Source organism: Brachycentrus maculatus, unplaced genomic scaffold (genome assembly GCF_059751285.1).
Source record: "Brachycentrus maculatus isolate JH-2025_06_01 unplaced genomic scaffold, ASM5975128v1 h1tg000576l, whole genome shotgun sequence".
In the NCBI taxonomy this organism is placed as follows: Eukaryota; Metazoa; Arthropoda; class Insecta; order Trichoptera; family Brachycentridae; genus Brachycentrus; species Brachycentrus maculatus.
Genome location: NW_028281316.1, coordinates 177,800 through 198,691, shown reverse-complemented (window position 1 = coordinate 198,691; position 20,892 = coordinate 177,800). Strand labels below are relative to the sequence as shown.

Sequence of the window (20,892 nt, the reverse complement as noted above, 5' to 3'; positions counted from 1 at the left end):
GATAGACACACTGCATATAGAATTAAGAAGGAGCATTGCGTATAAAGAACATCTGTAGTTATAAGCGCGTTTGGCTACCACGTTAGAAGCCGATTGGAAGTTCAATTCTCGTAGGGATCAAAATAAGTGATTTTTCACTCTAATATTTATTAAAGATCCCTAAGTGCGAGAATCATCATTGCACCTTCACGAAACAAATGATCAATATAACAACGCTCATATAAGATGCAGTGCCTCGTGCACCATTGGCGCGGAAAGAAGTATAATTAATTTACATAAAACTAGATTCACACCTTTTATCATCTGAGAGCACACAGGTGATGCAAGACAATACTGGACACTTTTATCGTCACATTCGGTGATTAGCAAGACAATAATGGACACTTTTTTCGTCACATTCGGTGATCAGCAGGACAATACTGGACACTTTTTTCGTCACATTCGGTGATCAGCAGAACAATACTGGACACTTTTTTCGTCACATTCGGTGATCAGCAGAACAATACTGGACACTTTTTGTCGCATTCGGTGATCAGCAAGACAATACTGGACACAGAGTAATAACGTCGCAGGATTGCTGCAACTTTTTACCCTAGAGGTGGGGGAAAAGGAACAACCCTGATTGTGAGTGTGGAGCTGAGTAGACCATAAGACACATGATGAAGGACTGCCGACTCAAAGGGTTTGGTGGTGACCTTCGGGATATCCATGGCTAACAAAACTGTGGCCAAGATTACAATCCCATAAGACAAAACCCACATGGGTGAAGAAGAATCCGGAGCCACACGCAGAGTAAATTAAGTACTGGACACTTTTCTCGACACGTTCGCTGATGCAAGTCGGTGCGTTTGGCTGACGTATTCACTAATATGACGACGGCGCGGCTCTGAGCACGTGGCGCGACAGCAACGGAGGCGAGCGAGGCCTAATCGGCCAGGAGATAGCAGGACCCCGGCCGGAAACGGCCCCCACCACTTCTAGGGAACCATTTCACACGCCGGTTTCCCGCCTAAATGCCGTTTTCTGGGAGTGCCCGGCGGAAGACTGGCGGTTTGCTGTTTGCATTGAGTAATGCGAGCCGCGCTATCTATGAAAGTTTTTTTTTAAGTGCGGTTATCGCGTGATAAGCACGTGTTTGCCCTTCCAGAAATTTGTGTTTGTCTAGATTGGCAGTCCGTAGAAAATGCATGCCAATTTTAAAAATGTCGTGGCCTACAATGTTTGGCATTGAGAGTACAGATTTTCCTATACAAACATGGGATAACATACACACTTCTTCCTGGCTCCATCCCAACTTATCATCTTTGCAGACTGCTGGAGACAGCTCTCTTCATCCTCAGGTTGTAGGTCTTTCTGTCATGGACAACGTCACCTAGGCTATGCCTTCGAATCATGTTGTCTTTATGTGTAAAAAAACTTAATTTTTTAGGAGATCGTTTTTAAAGTTTAAGAATATAATGAAATGTATTCAAAATAAAAATCAAGGCACTTCTTGAACTTTCTGTGCAACAGATGTTTTTAGGTAAAACTTGAAGGTGTTTTCTCCATTAAAAAAATATTTTGTATATATAAAAATAATAATTGAACAATACCTATTCTTAAAAATGCAAAAACAACACTTTCTGCCCTGTAGCGGGTAAATATTAAGTAAAAAATATACCGCTTTTGCCGGGATATAGTACATTTTCGGGGCATTCCGAAAACACGCACAACTGAAAATTTTTGATATATGACGTTGTTGAAAGGAGTGAGCAATATGGCAAAAAAAAACGGTAATAGGTACGACTTTACACAGGGCGAGTCATGGTACTTACCGATAAGAATAATGACGCGATAAAATAAACTGGCAAATACGACAATTGTACTTACACACATGCGCATAAATTTAAATAAAGTACAACTAACCCTTTCAGCTTACTGGTCTTATAGCGAAACCACCCAGGATTTGATAAGAATTATAAAATAAAAAACCGAGAAACTTATTGATATCAATAGTAAGGTAGAAGAAAGGCAATTGAGATGGTATTGGCACAAAGGACGTAGAGAACCTGAACGTATTGTACACCAGGCGATCTCCATCGATCTTCCTCGAAAGACATCTAGAGGAAGATAAAAAAATTCATGGATGCTGCAGAAAGATAACACGATTCGAAGGCATGACCTAGGTGACGTTGTTCATGATAGAAGGACCTATGACAAACAGTTTCGACAAGCATCTCGTCATCTTCAGGGAGGGATATGTATTAAACTTAGAAGATAACAAGGTGCTTGTCGAAACCGGTTGGAGAAAGGCACCAAAAATGAAATTGGTTAAAAACAAAGTTGTAATTTTATTTTATAAAGTTTTATAAAAAAAAACAATATTGTCACAATTTAAATACAAAACATAGCGCACGGGATATAGGGGCACAAGGCAACTGTTAGCCTATAAACAAATAAATATCCCGATCGTAAAAATAATAATAATTTTTATTTAAATCAGTACTCGATGGTTTATAAACCATGATTTTCATAATTATTACGCGATTTTCAAAAACTTAGTACCTACTTAGAATGATATTATGAAAACGCTTCGTAAGTAAGCCTGCATTTGACATTATATATATTTAACCCTTATCCGCACCTATTGAGCATAGGGCACTGCACGGCTGTCCAAACTCAAAACACAGTAAGGGACATTTTTTTTGTAGTATGTTATTTTGCATTTTTGGACTAAGTAGATTCTAATTGGTCCAAAAAGCCATGCATCATAGCGACGCAGTATTATCTTGATCATTAATTGCACGAAGACAAGTTGATCAGCCCTTCGCTTCTTGTACCAGTTTTTTGCCCTAGTTACGATGAACAATCCACTTTGACTAGACCAAAAAAAATCTTTAAAAAAGTGGTAACAAAAAAAGAAAGATAAAGAAGGAAGGGGAGAGCTTTAAAAAATAATAAAAGTTTCGGTATCCTCTCTTAAAGTCTATTAACGGCTTAGAATAAGCTAGTAATAGTAATTAAGCTCGGCTGTCCAAATTTAAAACACAGCACGGGATATTTTTTTGTAGTAGGTTTTTTTTGCATTTATGGACTAAGTAGACTCTACTTAGTCCAAAAATGCAAAAAAAACCTAGTACAAAAAAATGTCCCTTACTGTGTTTTGAGTTTGGACAGCCGTGCAGTGCCCTATGCTCAATAGGTGCCGATAAGGGTTAAATATATACATATAATGTCAAATTCAGGCTTACTTACGAAGCGTTTTCTTAATGTCATTCTAAGTAGGTACTAAGTTTTCGAAAATCGCGTAATAATTATGAAAATCATGGTTTATAAACCATCGAGTACTGATTTAAATAAAAATTATTATTATTCTTAGTAGACTCTACTAAGTCCAAAAATGCAAAAAAAAAACTACTACAAAAAATAATGTCCCTTACTGTGTTTTAGATTTGGACAGCCGAACTGGCGTTGGTGGTAAAGGGTTAGTTAGGTTTACACTGAGGAGAATTGAAACTATTATTAGCGCGATAAGCGAGCTCGAAGCCGTGACATACCGGAAAACTGAATTTTTAAACAAAATTGATGTCGTATTTGTTTTATCTAAGGAAATAACCAAATAACTCACTCGTTTTAGCACTCAAATTTGCAGTGTCCAAAACAACTTATCATTGTGTTGTTAACATTCGTCATTTAAAGGCAATCGATTATCGCAGAGCCGATTTTTTTAAAGAAAAAGATAAATATTTGTGTTTTTAGAGAAATATTTATGTATATCCGATTTTGAATATGTCATTAGGTGGTTAAGTGATCACTTTACACACGCGCAATATTCACCATTTTACCCATGATTGGCTCAAATTTTCGGAACTCCTAGATATTATATATACCTAATCAGTCTCATAACACCGTACATATCATACGAGTTCACGACAGCCATCTATGTTGGATTGAGAAAGCTTTTATTTAACAGAGGACCTTTTATTTGGACGTATATACAAATATTAACGTAAGGTAACATTACAAATTATCCAATGTTATCGAAACCTTTCATCCAATTTTCAAAACGCTGGTAAGGTAACATTACAAATTATCCAATGTTATCGAAACCTTTCAACCAATTTTCAAAACGCTGGTAAGGTTACATTACAAATTATCCAATTTTTTCGAAACCTTTCAACCGATTTTCAAAACGCTGGTAAGGTAACATTACAAATTATCCAATATTATCGAAACCTTTCATCCAATATTAAAAATCAGATTACATAAATATTTCTCTAAAAACACAAATATTTCTCTTTTTCTTTAAAAAAATCGGCTCTGCGATACATCTTTGTACTTCGTGAATCACGTACGTTGGTGTATACATCCGGACTAAAGCGAGTCCGGACCTTTGTCGTTTGTACTAAACGAGGTAATTCCGTGCCTCCGAAGCAGTCTGAGTTGAACCCGTGACCCAGTGCATGCCGGATGACGTCGCCAGTGCACTGCAACGGCTCCAAGGTACTTGGTATTCACGTGCCTCTCCCGAAATGAGGAGAGTTATGAGCTATAAGCCCGTCTCCATGAACGAGAGCATTAGGCGGGTGGTCCACGGTCCATAGTGAACAGGTATGCATGTTAAAAGGTTGACAACTCCTTTAACAAAGGCGACGTTACCGGTTTATGCCTACAACACCGCAGTGGACTTTGGCAACTCTTGCTTACAAATCGAGATCATATACAGAGGTTTTTCATTTCAATTTGGACGTTTTACAAGCCGAATTGGACGTCATATTGCATTGTGTAAAAAAGTAAGAATTAAAAAAAAAAAAATTATATATTATTAGTACTACATATCGCTCACTCCTTTCAAGAACGTCATAAATCAAAAATCGTCAATTTTCAGTTATGCATGTTTTCGGAATGCCCAAAAAATGTACTATATCCCAGCAAAAGAGGCATATTTTTAACTAAATATTTACCCGCTACAGGGCAGAAAATGTTATTTTTGCATTTTGAAGAAAATGTATTGTTTAATTATTTTTTTTAAATATATTAAATATTTTTCAAATGGAGAAAAAAACCTTCAGGTTTTACCTAAAAAGATCTGTTGCACAGTAAAGAGTTCAATAAGAGGCTTGATATTTATTTTTAATACACTGTGTTAAATTTTAAAACATTAAAAACGTTCTCCTGAAAGATCAAGTTTTTTGATTTATGAAGTTCTTGAAAGGAGTGAGCGATATGTGGAGGTCCTCACCAAAAAGTTAGATTTCCAATATTGCACCAAAAACCTTTAAACGCAAATCTGTTCTGTTTCATTCAAACCCCTTATCCGCACCCTAGTGGTGCATAGGGCATTGCATCGTATAGAAGCAGTGTTATCTTGATCGTAAAATACACAAAGGAAAGGTGATCAGCCTTCTGTTTCAGGTACCAGGACTTTGGCAACTCTTGGTCACAAATCGAGATTATAGATATTACAGGGGTTTTTCACTACAATTTGGACGTTTTACAAGCCAAACTGGACGTCATATTGCATTGTATAATAATAACCATATCCGCTCCCTAGGTGGAGCATATGGAGTCCACAAACTGTCTCCAGGCTTTTCTGTCGGCTGCCAGCTCCCTTGCATCCTCCCAAGTCAGATCCGCGTCGCGAAGTTCTGACGAGAACTGCCGACGAATTGTCAGCAATGGTCGTCCTGGGCGGCGCGAACCTGATGCCTTGTAAAAGAGGCAAGCTTGATTAAGGCTCTCAGGAGGCATGCGGAGTACGTGGCCAAGCCAACTGAATCGCCTTTTTTTGACGACAGTTGTGACCAAGATTTGCTGCGTCCTACGCCTTATCTCTTCATTCCTCACAAAGTCAAACCACCGCACGCCTAAGATTCTCCGCAAACACCTGTTCTCAAAGCTTAGTACACGGCTGCTTTGGGCCCTTGTAAGGTGCCATGTTTCACAGCCGTATAAGAGAACAGGAGCAATGCAGGCATTGTATAGGCGGCATTTGGTTTTCACCGAGTATAAATCCGATCTCCAGACAGCCTTCATACTGTTGAATGCGGACCCAGCGAGTCCTAATCGCACTCCCAGTTCCTTTTGAAGGCTGCCATTTTCAGTCGCGTACACTCCCAAGTACTTGAAACTCTCGACCCTTTCGATGCGCTGGTTACTCAACGTCAAGGGTTGTTGGGCATCTAGGCATGAGCTGTTGCACAACACATGGGTTTTTGCAACATTTATTGTAAGCCCCATGTGCGTAGAGTACCTATTTACCCTGTCGACGATCAATTGAAGACCCTCGACGGAGTCATCAATTAAAACAGCATCATCTGCGTACTCTAGGTCGCAGAGTTTCCGGGAGGGGGAGATGGATATACCTCGGTCAGATGGTAATGACTTTCGAAGAATGAAATCCATGAGGATGATGAAGAGAAACGGTGCAAGGACGCAGCCTTGTCTGACTCCGGTAGAGACCCCAAACCAATCCGTGACAACATCGTCAACTCTCATTCGGCATTCACTATTGAGGTGAAGGGACTTAATTAGCTCCACTAATTTCGCAGGCACCCCATAAGCTTCCAGTACTTTCCAGAGTGTGGGCCTGTGCGGACTATCAAACGCTTTCTCATAGTCTACAAAACACATCGCCAGAGAACTGTTAAATTCCTGGCTCTGCTGTAGAATGTGACGAATATTATGGATTTGATCCGCACAGGACCTGCCAGGCAGAAACCCTGCCTGGTTTTCTCTGAGCACCTGCATAATGGGGGCTCGGATTCTCTGCAAGATTACGTGGGCAAGCACCTTCCCAGGTACGCTGAGTAGCGTAATGCCGCGGTAGTTGTCACAGTTGAGTGGATCACCCTTCTTATGTAACACGGTAATCTCCCCATTTACCCAGTCTCTAGGGCATCGCTCTTCTTCCCACACACTGGACATTAATTGGTGTAAAGGGCCAATAATGCCAGTAACGCTGCATTTCAAGAATTCCGGGTGGATACCATCAACACCAGGGGCAGTCCCATTTTTCAATTTCGACACGGCAGCTATAATTTCTGCCTGTGTCGGTGGACCATCAGGTATGGCGACCGCCCGCGGAATGCTTGACGCAGCCTCCGTGGGAATATCGAGGATGATTGGAGGAGGAGGGCGATTCAAGACCCTGTGGAAATGATCACGCCATATTTCCTTTATACGATCCGCGTCAGATTCGGTAACTCCATTTGTGTTTTTCACAGCTCCAGGGGTTACCGAATTCTTTCCGCAGATCTTCCTTGTTATTTGGAATAATTTCCGCGTGTCATTTCCTTGGGCAGCATGTTCCGCCGTTACAATAAGAGAATCGAGATGACGGCGCTTATCGAGTCTACATGATCGTTTGACTATACGATCTTGGCGCCTGTAGTCATCTCTGAGGGTGTCCAGTTGGTAGGGGTCACTTTCACTGTCCCTCAGTGCTTTTAAGTGAGCGCGCTCAGCCATCTTTCCCCAGGTCTCATCTGACATCCAATGGGGTCTTTCTCCTATCCTGGGGCCAAGAACCTCATTGGCGGAAGAGTTGAGAGCCGATTTGAGACTGGCCCACTGTGCCTCAATCGAGTCAACATTAATGGGCTGAGGATCGGTGTCTTGCTGGACACGTTGTCCGACCGTTTCCTCGAATCTCAATCTTATTTCGGCACTCTTCAACTTGTCTAAGTTGATTCTCTTCCGCCGAGGACATCTCGGCAGACGTTTGAGCTGCAGACAGATTCTTCCGACGAGTAACTCGTGATCACTATGAATGTCGGCCCCTCTGTAGGACCTGACATCGAGGAGCTCTCGCCGGTTAGCACGTCCATAGAGGATGTGATCTATCTGCGCTCTTGTTCGTCCGTCAGGGGAGGTCCAGGTGTACTTATGGATGGACCTATGGGGAAATAGCGTACCACCAATGACAAGGTCGTTAATAGTAGCGAACTCGACCAGTCTTTCTCCTATTGCATTGTATAAAAAAGTAATAATTTAAAAATATATTTATATTAGTACAACATATGTGGAGGTCCTCACCAAAAAGTTAGATTTCCAATATTGCACTAAAAAACCTTCAAACGCAAATCTGTTCTGCTTCATTCAAACCCCTTATCCGCACCCCAGTGGTGCATAGGGCACTGCATCATAAAGAAGCAGTGTTATCTTGATCTTTAAATACACGAAGGAAAGGTGATCAACCTTCCGATTCAGGTACCAGTCCAGACTCAATTTAATAAATATTAGACTGAAAAATCACAAATATTTAATTAGAACCTCTTGGGAATCGAACCCAGTACATAATAAGCAAGGTGCATAATAAATATATTTATACCCTTATACCCTTTACTATGACTAAATTATTTTGTATACACACAGGCCATGCCTTTGTGGGATCTTTTTTTGTATTCATTTTATATTTTATTAATATTTTTTTGTATTTGAATTTATGCTAAATAATGCAAAAGAATTTGAAATACAGAAAAAAAACGAAATTCCCATCTAAAAAAAGGCCCAACGAAAGAAACGGATAAAATTCCGAGTCGCAAATGTCCACTGGGGCGGGTCTCTCCGTGAAGAATGTGCCCGACAAACATAAGACGAGAGATCGTCATTGTTTGAACAGGAACAAATTTGTTTGTGACCGTCAGAGTGACGGGGACGGGGCACTGCGGAAGCGAGACGGCAGGATGTGACATTAAGAAACTAGTTCACTCGCAAAATTAAAAAAAAACATAAGTATACACACGGCCTATGGAAAAATTCAACACAGAAAATGGTTCAAGAAAATACAATACGATAAATTCCCGAAAGCAAAGCTGAAAAATTAATTAATTCATAATTAAAAGCTTTCTAAGTAAAATCATAGATGGTTGTCGTGTACTCAATTATGGAACGTCATGAGATTGATCATATATGTATGACGTAAATCATTGGTAGAATGGTGAATGTTACACGTATGTAAAGTGATCACTTATAACAGATCAGCCCTGTAAATACCCAGACTCGAATATTCTTCATCTTTATTGAGAAGTCAAAAATGTAAAATGACTCTTAAGTGGATAAAATCCAGATTTGTGAACAAGTATTTAGACACACTAAAAAATTTGTAAGTGAAATTTTTAACTATATTTATTTAATACGTACAACCATATTTCCTTATTTTAAAAAAAAAAACAAAAAAACACATAACTATACACACGGTCTATGGAAAAATTCAACATACAAAATGGTTAAAAAAATACAGTACGATAATTTCCCGAAGCAAAGCTGACATGGCAAAAAAATTAAAATATAATTGAATTTCTTAGATATTTCAAAAAAGAAGAAGTACAAAATAAAAATATGGGTATTATGTGATCACTTTACACACGCGAAACATTCACCATTCTACCCACGATTGACAACCACAGAACAAAGTTTTTTAAAGCTCCTAGATATATGATCAATTTTCTGGATAACAAGAAAATATAATTATTTTATTGGACATATCAACATACATGAAGAATAATATGGAAGTCTAGGTGTTAACAGGGCTTATGACCTGTCAAGACTGGTTAAGTGATCACTTTATATAAGTGCAAAATTAAGAATTGCACCCATGATTGACAACCACACTATCAAAATTTATGGAACTCCTTGATATATGATCAATATCCTAGATAAAATGAAAATATAATTACATTTTTTAACATCTCAACATATATGAAGAAGAATATGGAAATCTAAGTTATATCTAAAATAATACGATAAATAGCTCCTATAATTGGAGATAATCCAGATTTGTGAACAAGTATTTGGACACACTCAAAATGTTGAAAATATAATTTTTCAAATTTTCTTTGAATTTTTTATATAAAAAATATAAGTGTGATATACTAAGATTTTTTATCTTTTACATTTTTTAGATGGTTCTGTGGGTGAATACATGATATCGTGCGTGTGTGAAGACTGCCCCCTTAGGCTATGTGTGTTTGCACTAGAGAAGAATCAGCGCCGGTCTACATACATGGAAATGTGTACATTTCCTGTACACACTAATAAGATTACACATAAAACATTTCGTTTAGCGACACACGCTGTATAATTCCGTATCCAGATATCACACGAATCCGAGAATAAGATACTAAAATCCCGACGTTTTTGTATTACATATTTGTCCGGCCGACTTGAAGATGAAAGAAACATCCTGTGTATACGAAATATTCTAAAACCATTCACTTCGGCATCTCGACATAGATGAAGAAGAATATGAAAGTCTGAGTATTTACATGGCTTATAAGGTCATGCCAGGTGTCATAGGCTGGTTTAGTGATCACTTTACACACGTATAACGTTTATCATTTCGCTCACTCCTTTCAAGAACGTCATAAATCAAAAAACTTGATTTTTCAGGAGAACGTTTTTAAAGTTTAAAAATATAATACAATGTATTGAAAATAAATATCAAGCCACTGATTGAACTTTTTACTGTGCAACAGATCTTTTTAAGTAAAACCTGAAGGTTTTTTCTGCATTTGAAAAATATTTAGTATATTTGAAAAAATAATTAAACAATACCTTTTCTTCAAAATGCAAAAATGACACTTTCTGCCCTGCAGCGGGTAAATATTAAGCTAAAAATATGCCGCTTTTGCTGGGATGTAGAACATTTTCTGGGCATTCCGAAAACATGCACAACTGAAAATTGACGATTTTTGATTTATGACGTTCTTGAAAGGAGTGAGCGATTTGTAATGGCCGTGCCATTTCTCATTCGCACTTTTATTGTCCCTTTTAGAAAGTCGAGGGACTCGTCATTTGCTTGCAATATGTTGTCCGGCCTTAGGTGCGAGATGCGTTCCCATGGCCATAAATCGGTACAGCATTTTATGATTCTCTACCCTAAAGCAAGAGTGTTTTTAACATAGTCTAATTTGGTACTTCGTGAGAGTCGGGTGTAACATAACTTAACAGAGCTGTTTGGAAGCACATGAGTATTGACTGCCGTATTGTTGTTTTTAAATAAACAAATATATAAATAATCGATACCGCGTTATTATTTAATACTCGCTTCAGTCCAACCTGCCTCCTGGCAAAAAGGGGACTAAAGTGTCCTGTTTAATAGGGACGACATCAAGTGCACGCGTACGCTGATCACAAAGTGTCTTCGCGCACGCGACTACACATTCTACCCATGGTTGACAAATACACTACTCAAATTTATGGAACTCATACATATGTATATCATAAATCTCATGACGCTTCATATTTGAGTTAGCGGTAGCCATCTACGGTTGGTTTGAGAAAGCTTTTATTAAGCCCCCTTTTCTTCCTCGTCTTTATTGAGATATCAAAATGAAAAAATAAACTCCCGAGTGAAGTAACTCAGATTTGTGAATAAGGATTTAGACACACTCAAAATTTTGTGAATTTTATTCAAATCTCCTTTATATATTGGACAATAATTGTAATATATGATTAGATTAAAACCAATATTTTTAGCTTTTCCACTTTAGTTTTATTTGACCAGCGACCGGGTTTCGTCGTTACCGACATCATCAGACTAGTGTGAGGCTATACAAATTGTTATGTTATATATAAAACAAGGCAGGAGTTGATAACCATGATTTGATATAATTTTGTTGAGAAGTGAATTTAAGTATTGTATGATATTATAAAAAATATTTTTAATATCATACAATACTTAAATTCACTCAAATTAAATTCATTTCTCAACAAAATTTTATCAAATCATGGTTATCAACTCCTGCCTTGTTTTATATATAACATAACAATTTGTATAGCCTCCCACCAGTCTGATGATGTCGGTAACGACGAAACCCGGTCGCTGGTCAAATAAAAATAAAGTGGAAAAGCTAAAAATATTGGTTTTAATCTAATCATATATTAAAATGCAATTCCATCACGAAGTGTCAGTGGGTAATATAAATCTAGACAATAATTGTGTTGAACAGATGAAGCAAGCACACAGCCACGGTCTATTGAATATTTCCTTACAATAAACCGATAACGCCTAACAGATGTAGCTAAACCAGCAGTGCACGTCCGTCAGAGTCCTGGCACTAACCTTATGGAAGTGAAGCATGGAGTTGGCAAAAGAAGGATGATGAGAGCAGATTGAATTCAGTCGAAATGCGACCACTCAGACGAATAATAAGGAAATAATGCAAGGCCGAGACGAGTATTATCGACAAAATTAAGAAAGGTGTGTTGAGATAGTATGGACATGTGGAACGTATTAGTGAGGAAAGAACTGATTGGAAATAGAAGCAGAGGAAGACTCATGATCAATTAAAATTCAAAAAAATTCATGATCAATAAATTAAAATACTTTGGTGTGGTCAAGTCAGGCGTCTATGCTAATTTGTGAAAATTGACAAATAAATAACGAGGTCAGGTATCGAAATAGTTTTTTTTTAATAAAGAGAAATATTATATTTATTGTTTCGGTATTAACTTTGTGGTAAGACATGTTACAATGATTAAAGAAAACACTTGTTTCAAATCCAAAAAAACCTAAATTCTAATAATAATTTATTAAATAATATATTGTTTCAAAATTCTTCACCTTTGCTTTCCATTTTTCCTTTGTTTTCAAACTCCGCCCCTTGACTAACCCCCTCCCCCTAACTTTCCCTCTCCTTATTTATAGAACAATTTTATATTTTATATTTTAGTTATTATTCAGACCTGAATGATGGAAATTTAGCTTCCGAAACTAGTAGTCTTTAATAAAACTCAAGTGGTATAAAAACAAGTGTTTTCTTTAATCATTAGAGAAATATTTGTGTTTTTATTATTCAAACAAATATTTCAATTTCATACTGTTTCTGTGAGCCTAAGCGGCTCATCATTAGAAATAGGTATCAAATTGTGGTAGAGTAGGTTCGAACCGAGAAACTCTGACTTAAGAGTCCGCGACACTAACCACGGGACCACAACTCGACACTGGTCGAGGTTTAGGTTGAGGCTTAGTCGAGGTTTAGGACCATAGGTGTGTGAGATGACAGTAACGGGTGTGAGCTAACGGGTCATTTTCCGTGGAAATGCCCGAGAAAATGACAGTGAAGCCTTGTCATCGAAAGAACGAATGGCTATGTGTTGAATTGTTGGGTAATATGTCCAAAATTAAACAAGGTTTATTGGATTGAATTCTACATTTATTTATGTATATGTTAATACGTGACGCGTTTCGTCTTATTAAGACATTATCAAAGAGTGTTTGACTATGTCTTAATAAGACGAAACGCATCACGTATTAACATATACATAAATAAATGTAGAATTCAATCCAATAAACCTTGTTTAATTTTGGACATATTACCCAACAATTCAATATGGAATTCTACCAACTGTCTGCAGTCACAATCAATAGGCTATGTCTTGTCTCAGCGCGGTGAGTTTTCCCAGACTCCTTGGTTCAGTCACCTGGGTCTCCTATCGCCGATCGCCTTATCTCGCGGTGATACAAAGTTCCACGTATTCAGGGCAGTAAAAACGGTAAACAATTTAAACACGCGCCTCAAGAGTTATAAGAACCTCGGGAGCAAAGCGAGGCAAGTCCAACGATTTCAATTTTTCATATTATTTTTTGACATCACATTAAAGATGAAGAAGAATATGGAAGTCAGGGTATTTATGGGTCTGGCGACCGTCATAGGCTGGTTTAAGTAATCACAGGGTGATCACTCAAACTAAGCCTTAGAATCGTTAATATGTAACTAGTTTAATTTATCTCCTCACCAGGAATACAGAATTTGAAAGAGATGTCAGACTAATACAGTAACCGCGTCCATTTTCTCATCACTCAATCAACGGATCACTCAAACTACGCCGTCGAATCTATAATCTGTACCTAATCTAATTCATATCCTCATCAGGAGCACAAAACTTGAAAGATATGTCAGACTAATACAGTAACTGCGTCGATACGATGTAGCTGCCCTGCGCGCCTCAAACTATTCCTGAATCTACAATCTACACCTAGTATCATTCATCTTCTTACCAGAAGCACAGAACTCGAAAGAGATATCAGACTAATACAGTAACTGCGTCGATACGATGTAGCTGCCCTGCGCGCCTCAAACTATGCCTGAATCTACAATCTACACCTAGTATCATTCATCTTCTTACCAGGAGCACAGAACTCGAAAGAGATATCAGACTAATACAGTAACTGCGTCGATACGATGTAGCTGCCCTGCGCGCCTCAAACTATGCCTGAATCTACAATTTACACCTAGTATCATTCATCTTCTTACCAGGAGCACAGAACTCGAAAGAGATGTCAGACTAATACAGTAACCGTGTATACGACTGCCCCGCGCGTGGCTTGGGAGCAGAGAAGAACCAGATGAAGAGCAAACAAGCAAAGGTGGACGATGCTGCAGTCCAGTGTCGCACTGGATCACTAGAAACTGGCCACGCGATACGTGAAGAAAGAGGAAGAAAAAGAAAACGTTCACAAATGACCGATTTGATACTGGAAGCAGTGCGGTGCAAAGTCCTCTGAACTCGGGGCCAGCGCGACCGCCGAGGAACAATGGCGCCGCACTTGCGCATACGCGAGGACCGTTGGACCCGGCCGATAATTTGAAATTCAAAATTGTATTTTGGATTAGAAAGCCACCGGCGGTTGTGCAATGATCGACGCGACGAAAGTCCAAACGGCGCCCATGCGGTGGAGAGATGAATAAAATAGCATTACTTGAGAGGCGACCGATAAATTAACTCAATATAGGTGAAGAATTACATGGAAGTCTGGGTATTTGCAAAACTTATGGTAGGGGAAGACCGGGTTATATGCAACAGGGGTACGTTGCAAGGACCGATTTAAATCTTTCGCCGAAAGTGTCTTTATCCTATTTTTCGCTTTGTATGACAGAGAGTGGTACGATGCACATTTCGGTGTGATTCCAGTTTCTTCTGTCAAATATAACAGAAGAAACGACTTTTACTGACGTCTAGCTTGATTCCTTTTACGAACCATCACGGGTGTACACGAAAGTACTCAATAGAAGAACCGGTGTGCCTAAGAAGGAAAAGACTCGAGAAGTGATATTTTTCAATGTTTTTAATATTTTTTTACTAACATAAATTGTATACATTTATTTGAATCACAAAATACTGGGAAACGCCGGAAAACATGATTTTTATGTTTTTATTTGGCTTATAATTTCACACGTAATTTTTATTCACAACACTTCGAATGTGTCCAAATACTTGTTCAAAAAATCTGGGTTCTTCATTTAGGAGTTATTTTTACATATTTTGTCATAAACCCTGTAAATACCCAAGCACAAGAGCTTAGTCTCTTTATTAGAGAGAACAGCGTAATTAATTTTAAGATTGTAAAGTAGAAATGTATAGAAAAATAATTAAATTAAAAAAAACTCTGGTTTCTATGTAAAATATGTAAATAAATTGAGAATTAATTTTACGAAAATTGTAAAATCTTTATATTCTTATTTTTTCTCTCTTTTTTGTGTGTATAGTTGGTTAAATTAGTTAACACAAATAAAAATGTATTCAAAAAGAACTCACCGACAAGATACACAAGGTGGCTTGGTGGGTCTCTGCATTTTTTTAAAAAATATGTTTAAAATTGTGATTTAAATAAATGTAAACAATTAATGTTAATAATATTTTTTTACTAAAAACATATTAAAAAATAGGACTTCTCGAGTCTTTAATATTCTATCCTTCTTAGGCACACCGGTTCTTCAATTTAGCACTTTCGTGTACATCCGTAATGGTTCGTAAAGTGAATCAAGCTAGACGTCAGTGGGTTAGATGTTAAAGGGTTAAAAAAAAAACACATAACTAAAATGTGCATATTTTAAGTAGACCGGTGTTTTGTGACCCGTATAGCTTTTGTTTTTTAAATTCAAACCGCCGATTTCAATAACGATATAATTATACGCTAATGGAAGACGTGTAAGGTCCCGAACACGACAACGGACGGATATGATGCGATGCGGGCCGGACGGGTAGGGGTACAGGAATACGCCCGGCGAAAGGTGGCGAAAGGTTACTCATATGATAATGTGTGGGCAATTCGCTCACTCCTTTCAAGAACGTCATAAATCAAAAAACTTGATTTTTCAGGAGAACGTTTTTAAAGTTTAAAAATAAATCACAGTGTATAAAAAAAAATATCAAGCCACTTATTGCACTTTTTACTGTGCAACAGATCTTTTTAGGTAAAACCTGAAGGTTTTTTCTCCATTTGAAAAATATTTAGTTTATTGAAAAAAATAATTAAACAATACCTTTTCTTCAAAATGCAAAAACAATGTTTTCTGCCCTGTAGCGGGTAAATATTAAGTTACAAATATGCCACTTTTGCTGGGATATAGTACATTTTCTGGGCATTTCGAAAACATGCACAACTCAAAATTCAAGATTTTTGATTTATGACGTTCTTGAAAGGAGTGAGCGAATTGTCATCATTTGGTCGGACACGTGTTTAGTTCAATCATGCTTATTCACCAAGAGATATAGATAAAGAGTTGCATTATTATTTACCTTGTTTATCGACGTGCCCTACGTAAAGTGCTCTAACTACATTTTTGTAAATTTTGAGATATTTGGTGTACGTTATCTAAAAATATAAATAAACAAAAAATATAAATAAAATAAATTACGCCTAGTTTTCAGGCGTATAAGAGGCTATCTACATCGAATTTTCGAAATGAACTGAACTCCTAAAACGCTAAGTACTTAATTTTGACAAGGCACAAAGTTTTTTAATGTAAAAAACTAGTTTAGAATTTCATGAAAAATGCCAGAAAATTATATTTTCTGGCATTTCTCATGTGTGTTATTACAATCCCGGATTCGGACCTCACATACTAATATAAGAGTTTCTGCTTAGTAAAAAAGCTATTCTTCATCTCACCAATACATAGATGTCTCCAGTGAAGTTCTAGTGATTCAAGAACAATGTTTCAAAATTGGTTCATATATATATAGAACTTCCAAGAATTTGAGTAGTGTGGTTGTCAATAATGGGTAGAATTATTGAATGTTACAGTGTGTAAAATGATCACTTCAACCAGCCTATGACGGTCGTCAGCCCCATAAATGCCCAGACTTCCATATTCTTCTTCATCTTTGATGAGATGTCAAAAAATTATATGAACCATTTAATCATTTTGATAATCGTTATAAATTGATGACAGATATTAGATCCCTTTCAATGCCTTCTTGAGAAATGAAGACTATTTTGTTTAGAGTGGAATATAATAATTGCATAAATATTTAGTCTGCACAGATTTAAATATTTAATCGGACGATTTTAATACACTCAGAACTGTCATCCCTTACGAATAAAGAGATCAAATTAAATCTGAAATTGAAGAATGCATGCACGAAACTGTTTTGAACAACTCCTTCCGAAAAACTTTCGACTGAAGTTAAAACCAGTAACTTTTAATTTTTTTAAAAATTTAATAATAATAATAAAACCCTTATCCACACCCCAATGGTGCATAGGGCACTGTGTCATATAAACGCAGTGTTATCTTGATCGTTTTACACATGAAGGAAAGGTGATCAGCCCTCCGCTTCAGGTACCAGTCCATGGTAATATTGAATAAATATTACAGTGAAAAAATCACTTATATTTATTTTACCTCCCTTGGGAATCGAACCCGGGACCTCCAGAACGGTAGCCGAGCGTGCTGACCATTACACTACGGAGGCGGACAAAAATTTAACAATATTAATTATTTAAAAATACAGCAGACACCGCTGCCACAAAAATCGCGCTTAGAGTGTCAGAAATGAAGACTTTAAGAAGCATATCAGGCAAGAGTCTTCGAGATATAATAAGAAATGCCAGGATCAGGGAAATATGCAAGATCGAAGATGTCGTTAGGTGGGGAAAGCAACGAAGGAGACAATGGTATGCGCGTGTGAGGAGAATGGAACCATCCAGACTCCCCCCCCCCCACATCGCACTGTACGGCCAACCCCCTGGTAGACGACTCCCGGGCAGACCACTGAAGAGATGGGTCGATAGTTGGGAATCGACGTCGCAGGAGGCTAATCCCTCTTATAAACAGGCCGCAGGCCTACAATAAGAAGAAGAAGATTTAAAAATACCAATACTGAAAAATCTTGATATGAAACATGTATATGGAAGTCTGAGCATCCCAGGGCTTACGACGCGGCTGGTTTAAGCGATCACGTTATACAATTGTGTAACGTTCACCATTCCGCCCATTATTGAACATCCATAATGCACTAATTATCGAAACTTTTATTTATTATTATTATTTTTTTATTGGAAAACCAACAAAAAAACAAAAATAATATAATAAAATTTTAAAAATAACATTCCAATTAGAGGTTTTCACTTAAGTTATCTAAAAATTAAAATAAACTGTCATGTACATAAAAGTAGAACTATATAATAAACTTATATTACATGTTTTTATCAAATAATCGAAATTTTCTTTATCAACTAGTCAAATAGACACCAATAATATTTCTCTTAACTAACTAACTAACTAACCATCACGCCGCTTCCCCGCAGGGGTAGGCAGAGAGAATAGAGCGCCACACCACTCTGTCCTTGCAAACATTCTTCGCCTCTTCCACGTTCATGCATCTCCTCATACATACCCGCCGATTGTTACGACTCCTAACCTGACCACTTTCAAGTATTTGGCATACCTGATCGTGCCATGTTTTTCTCGGTCTTCCTCTGCTTCTTTTCCCACTAACATTCGCCTCATAAATTTGTTTTACCGTTCTTTCCTCACTCATTCGTTCCACATGTCCAAACCATCTCAACACACCTTTCTTAATTTTATCGATAATGCTTATCTCAGCTTTGCATTCCTTCCTTATTTCACTATTCGCACATCTATCATACATCGTTTTGTCGCACATTCTTCTGAGAGATCGCATTTCGACTGCATTCAGTCTACTTTCATCCTTCTCAAAAAACAAACTCAAAAGTGGTATTTTAAAAGTGAGTCATTCTTAAATTTAAATTTACGATCTCATCTTTATCACATTAGAACATATTGAAATCTTACGTAAAAAAACGTTATATCGTTTGAATAAATTTTCATCTCATTTCCAGACGTTTTAAGATGGTATGTATGTATTTTCTTAAATATTTGTTGCTGAAACCCGTCACGTACGTGCGGATACGTTACAGTACGTATCCATCCCTGAAGAAGATAAGCCGCTTGACGAAACCGGTTGGAAAAATAATACTAAAAATAAAAGTGATTAAAAATAATATTTGAGTTTTACTTACTTTATGAAGTAATTTTTCGGAATAATCGCGTGTATGTATGAGGAGACGCACGAATGCGAAGATTGTTTACAAAGACAGATTGGTGTGGCGTTCTAATCTCTCTGCCAGTGGCGTGCACAGATAATTAATAATTTAATAATTATTAATTTAATTTGTTACTGACGGAGGTTAGAGGTCAAAATAAAATATGGAACAAAGGCAAAATAAAGGAATGGGTAAATGATCAAGAGTTAAATCTATGAAAATTGTAAAATAGTTCATATTTTAATTTTTTTCTCTCTTTTATGTGTGTATATTAGGTTAAAATGGATAAAAACAATAAAAAAATTACGTAAAAAGAACTCCACCGACAAGACACACAAGGTGGCTTGGTGGTCTCTACAAAAAAATCTTTAAATATGTTTATAATTGTCCGCCTTCGTAGTGTAATGGTCAGCACCCTGGGCTACCGTACTGGAGGTCCCGGGTTCGATTCCCAGGGGGGGGGGTCAAATAAATATAAGTGATTTTTCACTACAATATGTATTCAATATTACCCTGGACTGGCTCCTGAAGCGGAGGGCTGATCACCTTTCCATCATGTGTTAATGATCAAGATAACACTGCGTTTATATGATGCAGTGCCCTATGCACCATCGGGTGCGGACAAGGGTTAAAAAAATGTTTATAATTTTTCTTTGAAATAAATGTACACAATTTATGTAAATAATTTAAAAAAAAACTCATAGATGACTATGTTGCTGTTTTCCGATCACCCTGTATTTTCCTAACCATTAAATGAGAAAGAGCACATTTTACGATCTGCGGTGTAAGTTTAATACGGAATCAATTGAAGCGTGCCCTGCACATATTGTTCAGAGCACATAATGGTGTTTGTCCTGCATACCTACGTCATGTACACACACGGGCTTGGTAACCAACCACCTAGCCTCAGTGCCATATCATGAGAGAGGTGACAAATGAATGTGTTTCTGCTCAATAAAAAGCTTCTTTCATCTCTTCATAGATCGACTGTGCAAACTTAAAAGAAAAATCTACTTAGTCCAAAAATGCAAAAAAAAAAAGTACTACAAAAAAAGTCCCTTACTGTGTTTTGAGTTTGGACAGCCGAGATGTCTCTAGTGAAATTCTAGTGATTCAAGCACTACGTTTTGAATTTCAACAATGTATATATAGAAGTTCCAAGAATTTGAGTAGTGTGGTTGTCAATCATGGGTAGAATTGGTGAATGTTACACGTGTGTAAAGTGATCACTGTATATATTTTTTAAAATAATTTTTTTGAATTCCTTAATATTATTTCTAATATAACCATACATTTATTTATAATAATAACTTATTTTGTCAATACAAAAACGGTGATATAAGCAAAAAAAACGATTACGTCAAATGTTACCTGGGTTTAAAAGTTGCGGGCTACCGATTATCTCGCTTAAACTACGATCTAATAGCGGTTGGAGATTTCATTTTAACAGAACATTTTAACCGTTATCCACACCCAATGGTGCATAGGGCACTGTATCGTATTGACACAGTGTTATCTAGATCATTGCTTACATAAGGGCGATCACTCCTGCGGTTCAGGGACCAGTCCAGGGTAATATAAAATAAATATTAGAGTGTAAAAACACTAATATT

General features: G+C 37.3%; 1 protein-coding gene across 2 annotated transcripts in view; it reads right to left on the bottom strand.

Annotated features, from left to right (window-relative positions):
* Nucleotides 1-20,892, bottom strand: part of LOC148301322 (uncharacterized) — a 100,687-nt gene that overhangs the window by 33,459 nt on the left and 46,336 nt on the right. The window lies entirely within an intron of this gene.